Here is a 12,220-nt window from a genome sequence, read left to right on the forward strand (position 1 = left end):
AACCCGGGCCGCACGCATGCCAGGCAAGCGCGCTACCACTTGAGCCACATCCCCAGCCCCCCAACTGAAATCCTTAAGAAAGTTACCATCCTCAGGCATGGTGGCCATGCCTGTGATCCCAGTGACTCCAGAGACAGAGGCAGGAGGATAACAAGTTTGAGGCCAGCCTCAGCTACTTAGTAAGACCCTGTCTCAAAAAATAAAAAATAAAAAGGGCTGAGGATGTGGCTCAGCGGTTAACCATCCCTGGGTTAAACCCCCTCCCCCCCAAAAAAACCCCCACCATTCTAGACCTCAAATAATTTCTACAAATAATGTTCACACTAAATATCCATGTGGGGGGCTGGGGATGTGGCTCAAGCAGTAGCGCGCTCGCCTGGCATGCGTGCGGCCCGGGTTCGATCCTCAGCACCACATACAAACAAAGATGTTGTGTCCACCGATAACTAAAAAATAAATATAAAAAAAAAAAACTCTCTCTCTTTAAAAAAAATATAATAAATAAATAAATATCCATGTGGGAGGCCAACCTTACACGTGACTGAGTTTCACTCCCCGGCTCGGTGCTGAGGCTCTCAGTCACAGAAATGTGGCACCCTTCTTGGGTGCGAGGGTCAGTGTCTCGTGCATGGGTGTGTCTTGCTACAGCCCTACGGGTGAAGCTATGCTCACCTATTCCCTTGTAATCTAACCCCTTGCCCTGTTTAGGAGAGAATCCTGCATGGAAGTGCCTTGTGTGTGTCCCCTTCTCTTACTGTGCCCTTGGGTGTGGCCTACCCAGGTGTCAGTCAACCTGCTGACAGTGGACATCATGAAGATAGACTCAGCCCCCTGAAACCTGACCTTGCCTCATTTAAATAACTTCTCCTCAATAAAAGGGGTCAGAGTCTGCTTTCGCTGTCTCTCTTTCTGCGGACCCTTAAGGTCAGAGGAGCTGTCACAGTGACACCAAAGAAAAAGGTATTTGTGGCTCTTGTGTGGTTATTTTGTGCAGCCCAGTTAGCCCAGTTTAACTGGAGTGACCCCTGAGCCTTTTAGTTGTGAGAACAGAAACCCGGCATATCCAGGTTGCAGACACACGAGGAAAAATGACACAATAACAAGGAACTAGCAAAGATTATAGACAACAGAAAAGTCCTGCAATGACTAGGGATGTAGCTCAATGGTAGAGTGCCCTGGGTTCAGTCCCCAATATTTTAGTCAGCTTTTTTGATGTTGTGACCAAAAGACCTGGCAAGAACAATTTTAAGGAGGAAAAGTTTATTTGGGGGCTCATCGTTTCAGAGGTCTTAGTCCACTGACAGCCAGCTGCATTCCTCATAGCCCAAGGTAGAAAGGTATGACAGAGGAAAGCAGCTCAGGGTATCACACCAGGAAGCAGAGAAAGAGAGTCTTCTCTCACCAAGAAAAATATATATGTATACCCCAAAGGCATGCTCCCATGACCCACCTCCTCCAGCACATCCTACCTCTCATAACCCATCATTTCACCTTAAGCTTTCTTGTATTGTCCCACACATGAGCTTTTGGGGGACACCTCACACCAAACCATAACACCCAGTATTGCAATATAAAAAATACAGTATGGTGGAGCTGGGGATACAGCTTACTGGTAGAGCACTCACCTAGCATGATTTGATCCCCAGCCCTGGGGGAAAAAAACACCTATAAGCGCTAGCATAAGGATAGACACATGCAAATATAATCAAGAAATAAATGGCGCTCCGGCCGCGGCACACCAGGCAACCCGTCGCCCCAGCGAGCGCGGGCCGGCCCGGAGCCCGGGCGGACGGCTGGGGGCGTCGCCCCCAAGAGTCTTTCTGCGGCCCCCGAGCTTTGAGGGCGAACCGAGACTGATCAGGCCGAAACCATGACCCGGAGTTTTCACAAGTCTCAGACCCTGCGCCTCTAGGACTGCAGCGCGGTGGAAGCCAAGAGCAAGTTTGGGGCTGAATTCCGGAGATTCTCCTGGAACCGCCACAAGCCTGGCAAGTCTGAAGATTTCTCCAGCTGGTGGTGCACACCCAGCACCTCTCCAGCACCGAGGTGACCATCGGCCGTGCAGAGGCGCATGGCGACCTGCTTCCCATCGAGGACGATGACAACTTCTGCCAGGCCGCCTCCAGCGCCAACCCCCTGCTCAGGGTCTTCGTCCAGAAGCGAGAAGAGGCAGACCACCACAGCTTTGGGGCTGGCACCCTCTCCAGGAAGAAGAAGGCGCTGGTGACCCTGGGGGAGGAGGGCCTCCGCCGTCGTGCCCACCTCGACCTCAGCCTGCCCCATGACTTTCGGCCCGGGTCCTCCATCATCGACGTGGACTTCCTCCCCAGACGCACCGCCGCGTGAGGCTGTCCAGACCTGGCTGCGAAAGGCCTCTGGGCTTCTACATCCGAGACGGCGCCAGCGTACGGGTCACCCCCATGGGCTGGAGAAGGTTCCAGGCATCTTCATTTCCCGCTTGGTCCCTGGGGGCCTGGCAGAGAGCACGGGACTGCTGGCAGTGAATGACGAAGTCCTGGAGGTAAACGGGATTGAGGTGGCGGGGAAGACGCTGGACCAGGTCACAGACATGATGATTGCCAACAGCCACAACCTCATCGTCACTGTCAAGCCCGCCAATCAGAGGAACAATGTCGTCCGCAGCAGCCGCACGTCCGGCAGCTCTGGCCAGTCCACGGACAGCACTGCCAGCCACCACAGCCTGCCAGTGGCCCACGTGCTGCAGAACTTCCACCCCGATGAGATGGAGAGCGACGAGGAAGCTGACATCGTCATTGAGGGCACCTTAGAGCCTCAGAGTGTCTCCAAGATGCAGGGCACACCTTCAGGCAGCCTGGTCCTGCCGCAAGGCGGGGTGGAGGAGCACGGGCCAGCCCTCACGCTATAGGCCCAGAGGCTGGGTGAGGCAAGTGCTGCCTGTCCCATGCAGGGGCTGTGGGAGCCGGTGGCCCTGGGAGGCACTGTGATTTCAGACGTGAAATTCCTAGCAGGAATATGCTAAAAATGTATGCCAACTTAAAACGAGGACAGCTTGTGTCCCTTCCTCCTTGGTCACAGGCGTAGCCCTCTTCTCTGTGTCAGCTCAGCACTATTTTATAGAATTTTGCCCCACAACTTAACAGACACACGCACACCCCAGGCCAGGCCCCCATGCAGGTTCCAGCCCTCTGAAAGATCTGAATACAGAAATAATTAGTTTTTAAATTTCAAAAGTACTTCATTTTTTTTTAAATTAACCTTTTGAAGTTCATGTTTTTTAACTCAGCTCACATGAAGATGCCCTTTATGCTGCGCAGTTTCTGCTGACCTGCACAAGACTTCCCCAAGAGGACCGAGGGGCCAGGCCTGTGCCAGGTCCAGCAGCAGCATTCACACCAGGCCAGACCCCCACGGGCATGTGGGTCCCTACAGCAGTAGGCACCACCGTCTCAGGAAGCAGAGTGAAGGTGAGGCAGGCACTGCCAGAGGTGACTGCGAGCTGCGTGCTCCCAACTTGTCCTTCGGGGAGGTTTTCGAGTGTTTCCTGCAGAGGTGGTGGACAGCGGGCCTCAGGCACCCGGACAGAGTTATCTCTGCCCCCACAGCAGCCAGTTCTTCCTGTCAGTTGATGAACACATACTGACCTCCATTCCTAACGTCATGGTCAGAGGCAGGGGTTCTCTTGCTTTTGAGTCATATGAACATAATGGTTTTAACAAATGTTAAATTCATTGTCATTTTCCTTTAAACTTTTAGAAGTTTATTCATGTTTGAGTCAATTAAATTTTATATGAAGTATGTCTTCAGCTTAAATCCAATGTCAGGGAGAAAACATTACATTTATGCTTTGAGAACAAACTTTGGCCAAATAAGTCTCCTGCAAACAAAGAGTATTTTCCAGGTTTTCTAAGCATGAATTCCACTGCTGCTTTCTGCATGATCCAGCACCACCTGCTGGCCATCAGCAGAACTGTCTTGATCTGTTAAGGTCAGAGGGATTTGGTGCAGCCCAGCTGCATTAATTAAGTGAAAAGAAACTTCTTTTCCCTTTGAAACTCTTTCTTGGGCAGAGTAGCCTTTTCCGAGTAGCTTCCTCCCTGTGTCTGAGTTTCTCATTTTGTACAAGGGGCCACAGCACATCTCCAGAGTATAGGACAGAGTGAGACACCACTGGGCGGGGATCCAGCCCCCAGGACGCATGGAGCTGCCACAGGGGAGGTGCTGGCCAGTGAGACCAGCCGCGGAGCCACGGGAATGCCCAGGAGGATCACCAAGATGAGGTTTTCACTGGGTCTCTGCTGGTATTAGTGTCCGTGGAATAACTGGGCCCACTACCAAGAAGGGAAGTTGTATTTCTAACCATGTATTAAATTGTTACACAAATGTGAATCCATGTTTTAAAGAGAACAAGGCTTACTCAGTGTGTAAGCTTTATGCCTGTTGCTGGTAACTGCAGGGATCACAGGCTGCTTGAAGGAGCTGTGAGAGTGTATTTTTCTACCCGGATCTATACTTCTGCAATTTGTTTCTTAAAAGAAAAGCAACAAAAACCATGTCACTATATATTAAGGATTTTTTGTTTGTTTGTTTTATATATCAGAGAATAAATTTTTTTGCCTTTGAGTTTAAAAAAAAAAAAGAAAGAAATGGAAACAAACTCATGAAACCATGGCCAATTGACTTTTGACAAGGGTGCAAAGGCTGTCCAATAGTAAAAGAATAGCCTGTTCAATAGATGGGACAACTGGATATCCACAGGTCTAAAGAATGAGGCTGGACCCCTACCTCACACTACACACAAAATTTAACTCAAAATGGATCAGCAACTGCCGGGAGCTGCCGCGTAGGAACCGAGCGCCCCTTAGCCTTGAGCGATGAGAATATGGAGATGTGGCGATCCAGCCTGGGGCTGTGTGTGTGTGAATACCAGCACTGAGCCCACAGAGTGAATTGAACCAACATTGCCCCTCTGTTTTGGCGGGCCTCGCCCTGGATTTTTGCTTGCTCTGCCTATGACCCCCACACAGCTCAGTGTGGCCTTCCTAGATGTCAGTCAGTCGGCTGTCAGCAGACATCAAGAAGCTAGCTGGACTCAGCCCCCTGAAACCTGACCCCTCGCCTCATTTGAATGGATTCTCCCCAATAAAAAGGTTCAGCACGTGCTCCTCTCTCTCTTTCCATGGACCCCTAAGGTGAGACGAGCCTCATAAAACCCAAGGAAAAAGGTATTTCTCTGTCTCTGTGAGATTATCTCGTGTAGCCCAGTTTACCTGGAATGACCCTAAGTGTTTAGTCGTAAGACACAACAAGCAACCTACACATCAGAGCTAAACTTTAAAACTCTTAAAACAGAGGGTTCAGTCATCATGAGCTGGAATTTGGCAATTTGTTTTAGATGTGACATGAATAAATTTAAAAAAAAAAGTCACTTATGCCTCAATAAAATTTAAGACTCTTGTGCATCAAAAGAAATCATGAAGATATGACCTATAGAATGGGAGATTTCTTCAAGCCATGTCTCTGATAAGGGTCTAATATCCAGACTACACAAAGAACTCTTACAAATGAAGAAAAAAAAAATTTTAAATGGGTAAAGGACTTGAGTAGACATTTCTTCAGAGAAGACCTGCAGATGTCCAGCTTGCAAAGGAAGGGGCTCAGCATTATTAGTCATTAGTGAAATGCAGATCAAAATCAAATCAAAGCCGGGAGCGATGGCACCCGCCTGAATCCCAGTGGCTCAGGAGGCTGAGACAGGGGGAGCTTGTTCAAATCCAGCAAAAAGCGAAGCACTAAGCAACTCAGTGAGACCCTGCCTCTAAATAAAATACAAAATAGGGCTGAGGATGTGGTTTACTGGTTAAGTGCCCCTGAGTTCAATCCCCAATACTAAAAAAAAAAAAAAAAAAACATAATGAAGAACAACTTCACATCCACTTGGGAGTGGATGTTAAAGAAGATGGAAAATAAAAGTTTTGTCAAGAAATAGAACTCTGGTACATTGCTGGTGGGAATGCAAAATGGTTCAGCTGCTGTGGAAAACAGTTGGGTGGTTCCTCAAAAAGCCAGACACAAAATGCATGCAGACCTGACCCTGCAGTTTGTCTGTAGGTGTCTGTGTGAGAGAAGCAAAAGCAGAGACCTGAACAGCACCTGGAACACATACCCACAGCACTGTGCAGGAGGAGGAGTCAGTCCACGTGTCTCCTAGGCCAGACAAACTGGTACACACACAAGAGGCATCCCCAAAAGGAAGGCGGTCTCATACCTGCCTGACTCCCTCAGACCTCCAGAGCGCCCTGCTGAGTGAGAAACCCCAGGCACAAGAGAACATATGCTAAATGAGTCCTCAAAAGAGGCTCCTGGGACAGGTGAGTCCATAGTGGGGGCAGAGGAGATCACCTGGGCTGAAGGGAGGGGACAAGGGGAGGCATGATTTGTGGGTGCAGAGTTTATGTTAGAGATGATCAGAGGTTTGGGGAGGGAGTGGTGAGAAATGAATGGCACAGTGAATTATTTTATGCCACCCACTGTGCCCTTGAGAAGGTTAAAATGATGAATAGGATCATACCATCCCTAAACTGTCCTTATTCTCTGGCTGGACATGGATATTCTGAAGGCCCACGTACAGTCTCAACAGCGAGGTGACCAGGCCAATCGCTGTGTTGGACAACTGCAGTTCCCTCCAAGAGGGGCCCAAGTTCCTCCAACCAAAGAGAAATGCACAGAGTTCCCAGGCTCGGGATCCGCCCTCCCGAGAGCCCGCAGAGAAAGCCCAGGTGCGCAGGAGGGTCCTGGCCGCTGCCAAGGCCTTGGGGTCCATCACAGACTGGCTCAGCCCCGAGGGGCTTCTTCTCAGCTAGGCACCGGGAGCCAAAGGAACTGCGCACCAGCCCCTAGGCTTGGGACTTCCAACAGGAATCACTTACTTGACTGTTAACATCACCGTCAAAATCTAAAAAATAAAAAAGTCAGCTGAGAAGTAACCATTGAGAAAATTGACTGTGTTTTACTTAGAAAAACATCTCAGGAGGAGGATGTCTCCAAGGATACTGGCTGGTAAAGTTGCTGGAGGAAAAAATACCACATGTCCCATGCATTTTTGCTTCAAAATATGCGGAGAATAAAAACAAAATAAACCACCAAAAAACAACAACAAAAAAAATTCCAAAATCTCTTCTTGGGCAAATGTAACATCGGCGTCCCCTGCGACGATGAGCACCGGCTACTTCCCTGGGAGCAACCCCAGGCGCCGCCGCGCGCCAGCGCGCCCTCTGGCGGTGGTACTCAGCGTGGAGCCCCGCAGGAGGGTTCGCGGGTCTCCACGGTTGCAGACGTTTAAGTGGCTGTTATAAAACTTCATTAAACTCATTCTCTGTGAAACACATACTCAAGGCATGCCTGGAGTTAATCTGCCACACCCACTGTGCCTTCCCTCACTGGCTGGCATTTTCTGCTATATACCAAACATGAATTGACTAGCTTTATCCTCAAGGGGCTGAATCTGCGCCGTGGAGAGTGAAAAGCGCCGGGCTCTGTTGGAAAGAGAGTGCAAACGCACTTCCACACCTCCGGCCTCAATTCCCCTGGGCACTTACCAGAGAGAAGTGGAAACCTGCGTCCACACAAAAACCTGAGCACAACTGTTCACAGCACTTCCGCTTCCAAGAGCTCAGCTATCGTTAAATTAATGACAAGGGCCTGGGGCTGTGGCTCAGTGGCAGAGCCCTTACTCGCATGTGTGAGGCACTGGGTTCCATCCTTTGCACCACATAAAAATAAACAAATAAAATGCAGGCTTATTGTCTGTGTACAACTACAAAAAATGTCTTTAATTAATTAATGACCATAAAAACGATCAGTCTCAAAAACTACCACCTATAACTAAAACCACATTTAGAGAAAAACCCTTCATATTGCTTTTAACGCTCTGATAGCTAATGACTGGTAAATAGTTTGATTAAGCCTGGGTTCCTAAAAATGTGAAGCAGGCAGAGACACCTGTGCATGGCCGTATCAGGAACCCTAGAAATGCCTAGGGGAAGGAAGAGTGAGGAAGGAAGAGGCCAAGGCCACAGGATGGGTCTCCTAACACTGGTCATTTCCCAACCCAGTCCATCCAGGAAAAGGGAGAGGATGAACCATGCAATCAGAGTTCTCCCCTGGAAGCCTGAGCAGGGGTGAGGCAGAGGCCACAGGGCTCCCTGAGGCTGGGAGGATCCAATATGGGCAAAAGGGTGTCTGACACACTAGCAAAGGTTTTGTTTTGTTTTGTTTTTTAGCTAGAGTTTAGGAAAAAGAAAGGATAATAATCAAAAGCAGAAAATACATAGAAGACAAAAAATAAATGATTCTGAATTTCAAAAGCTATAGCTAAAGCATTGAAAATAAGAAATGAGCCAGGCCCACTGGTGCATGCGTGTGATCCCAATGACTGAGGCAGGGATATAGAAAGTCCAAGGCCAGCTTCAGCAACTAAGTAAGACCCTGTCTCAAAAAAAAAAAAAGAAAAAAGAAAAAGACTGGGATATAGCTCAGTGGTAGAGTATACCTGGGTTCAATCCCCAGTATTGGAAAAAATAAAGAAAAGAAAATGAGAAATTGGGGGAGTCACCTCTTTTCCAGAGTTTGCATGATTAACATACAACCCCTTAAATATCTCAGTAGAAAAATGTACCACATAGGGACAAAAAAAAATGTTTTCTTTACATAGATTTCAAAGACTGAAAAACATATCTCACGGAAATATATGTCCCTCTCCTTGCTGGGGCTGGGACTCAGGGCCCTATGAGTGCTGGGCAAGTGCTCTAGCCTGAGCCACACCCAGCCTCAGAAAGACGGGGCAGTGCGATGAGCAGCGAGCTGTGGCTGGTGACTCTGGGCTCCTGCCCCAGGCCCACCTCGGCTCCTGTGGCCTTCACGCTTACTGTAAGGGCTTGTTCCTCTGTTCCTGAGAACTCACTTGCTTCTAACTTCCGCTTCTTCTTACCCCTAGTCCCGACTTTCAGGAGGACTTGGCATTTTCTTGCTTTTTGATTTTAAACCCTCCTCGGAAACACTTCACTCCCCTCCCTTTCTCCTAGCACCAGGAGGAATTTGGAAGGAGTTGGGCTTCCACGGCAGCTCAGCCCTCCAAAGCCTGCTCTTCCCCACCACGAAGCCTGCGGTTCTATTGGCTGCTGGCTCTCAGTCTGTCCTTGGTACCGTGCTCTGGCTGGGTGCTGGGTGCTCTCCTGGGGGCCCAGCTTCATGCTTCCACCTGCACAGGCTCCTGGGCTGCGTCTTCCCCGAGTTCCCTGCTTTCCAGCTTCCGCCACCCAGCACAAGTCTGAAGCCAGCCTGCTTTTCCTCCTGTGGGCCCTGGGGTTTCTTCACAGACCTGTGACTTCTTGTCTCTGAATTGAATGACTGTCCTCTCAGGCCTCCCGGATGCGGTGAGCCCTCTGACAGGTGTGGGAGCCGGGGTTTCAGCCTGCTCCCACCATTCACCCCCTGCTCTCGGGAACTCCAGGGGGCAGCCTTCCCTCCCCGTTCTACTTTCCTGGTGATGTACGCTCCTGCTTTTTCCCGGGTTCTGAGAGGTTCTTTGTATTTGGTCTTCCAGGTCAGCAGTTCAGGTTCCAACCTTGACTGTTCTCTCCTGTGGCTGAGGTACAAGAGGTTCAAAGTCCGTATCATGACTTTAATGTGACACCCGAGACAGTTTCAAGTAGTCTTTGGGATGTTTCAGGGATCTGTGTAGGTGTGCTGCATGTATTTCATCTTATAAGCTCTTTGAGGGGAGAAGGCTACTGAGGATCATACCCAGGAGTGCTTTACCACGAGCTACATTCCCAGACCTTTTTATTTCGTTTTTAATTTTGAGACAGGGCCTCACTAAGTTGCCCAGGTTGACCTCCAACATGGCTTCCTCTGGTCTCGGCCTCCTGAGTCGCTGGGATGAGATGTGCACGCTGGGTCTGGCAGCCTCACCGGTTCTGGCAGCCCTTCACCTGTCGGTGTGGACTTCTTCAGCAGCAATTTCACTTCATCAGCCTCACGAAGTCACCCAATTCAATCTCTCAGTGACACTGAGGTAGAAAAGGCCAGGCAGTGGAAAGCAGGAAAGGCCAGGGCAGGTGGACCAGAGGCCAGCCCAGGGATAGCCATTCCAACATGCCTCACATGTTATAAGACAGTTCCTGGTTCTCAGAAGGGGTGTCAATCTCCATCTTGCCAAAAGCGACTGCATAATCCATAATCAGGTGGTGGAGCCATTGAAAGAGCAAAAGCCAGTCCAGAGGACCTTATCAACTTTTTTTTAGGTGCCTCTGAAGGGAGGAGTGCTGGAGGACTAACTGCGCCCTTGCCTCACCCAGGCACCCGGCCCAAGAATTCTGCATCTTTCTTTCACTTTCTTTTTCATAAAATCCCTGCTCACCGGCTCAACTTAGTGGTGACCCAGGGTCATTCTTCAGCTCTGTGGCACACAAGCCCCGGCCGGAGTCCTGTCAGCAATAACGTGAAATAGCTCAACAGGCACCTGTGAAGGTCAGCCCGGCTGCTCCCTGGTCTTCCTTCCCCTGCCTTCTTCCCAGCTGAGATGCCTGCTGTGAGCCCAGCCAGGCCAGCCTCAGCCAGGTCCTCCCAAGCTTTGCAGATGGCACCTGACCCTTGCCTCATCCCTGTCATGGGGTTGGAATACAATTCCTTGTGAGTCATGGCTAACCATTCCCAAGAAGCCTGTGAGTGAAAATAAGACGGCCCTGGTGACATACGAAATTGCACCAGGTCAAAAATATGAAAACTGCCATTTTTTTAAGTATTTGTTTTTTAGGTGTAGATGGACACAACACAACGTTTTTATTTTTTATGTGGTGCTGAGGATCGAACCTGGGTCCCGCCCGTGCTAGGTGAGCGCTCTACCGCTGAGCCACAATCCCAGCCCCGAAAAACTGTCATTTTTTTTAAAAGATTTTTTTAGTTGTACCTAGATGCAGTGTCTTTATTTTGTTTATTTACTTTTTTTTTAAAGAGAGAGAGAGTTTTTTAATATTTATTTTTTTTTTTAGTTTTCGGCAGACACAACATCTTTGTATGTGGTGCTGAGGATCGAACCCGGGCCGCACGCCTGCCAGGTGAGCGCGCTACCGCTTGAGCCACATCCCCAGCCCTTTGTTTATTTACTTTTAAAAAAAATATTTTTTAGTTGTATATGGATATAATACCTTTATTTTATTTATTTATTTTTATGTGGTGCTGAGGATCAAACCCAGGGCCTCACACGTGAGAGGCAAGCAGTTTACCGCTGAGCCACAACCCAGCCACCATGAAAACTATCATCTTTAAAATACTACTTTTAAAAACTATGGAGATAAACAGTAATTTTGAAAAAAAATTCAAGAATGAGTTAAAGATTTAGCTACCAGAGCATACACACAATTTTGATGTTAAATGAAAGGTTAATAAACAGAACTTTACAAGAACAGAAAATGGGTTCCTTGGTGTTAAGTTGAAAGACAAGTCTGTCGAGTTGAGAAAGAAGCAGACAGAGAAAACACAAGCCTTGTCACTGCCTTGGAGAGACTATGTTCAGTGTGAAAATACTGTAAAGTGATAAACCAATGTGGAAATAAACAGAGATCCACCAAATGACAACAGGGACAATTTATCCGGGCAAGGGAGTCAGTCACCATCAATTGCATTTTGGCAGAGATGTGGAAGATACGTGCAGGAAATAAAAATGCTTCATAGTGGGGGAAAAGGAAGGCTTCAGGTCTGCCCCCATTGGAGCTATTTTAAAAATGATAGTTTTCATATTTTTGAACTCAAATTTGTTCACTGTTATATTCATCTGTATTTGATATTCCTGAGATTTCTTATCTGTTTTATGACATCCGACTTTTATCTCGTAGGTCCTTTTATCTACTGTACATCTTTGAAGACTGTGAACTGTGGCTTTAATAAACTTTCTGATTGCTACATCATTTCTATTTCCTGGGCACAAATTCTCCCATCTTTAAGATTTATAGGATGAGTATACTAATTCTCGGTTTCTTCATACATTGTGTGAATGGGGTTTGAGAGTTTATCTCTTCGGGGATTCAGAAGAAGTTTTCTTGGCTTTTTGTCCTTTCTTTTTAATTTTTCATGTATTTTTCTCCCTCCTTGTTTGTAGTTTCATGATTTTCTCATTCACAGACAATCAGAATTCAAAGGCAGCTCTTTCACAGTACCTCAGCTCTCCCTCCCTGATAAATCT

At 48.2% G+C, this 12,220-nt stretch overlaps 1 pseudogene; it reads left to right on the forward strand.

The window, feature by feature from the left end:
* Positions 1–1,703: 1,703 nt before the first annotated feature.
* LOC107160224 lies at positions 1,704–2,887 on the forward strand (annotated as a pseudogene).
* The last annotated feature ends 9,333 nt before the right edge of the window (positions 2,888–12,220 follow it).

Source organism: Marmota marmota, unplaced genomic scaffold (assembly GCF_001458135.2).
Source record: "Marmota marmota marmota unplaced genomic scaffold, marMar, whole genome shotgun sequence".
In the NCBI taxonomy this organism is placed as follows: Eukaryota; Metazoa; Chordata; class Mammalia; order Rodentia; family Sciuridae; genus Marmota; species Marmota marmota.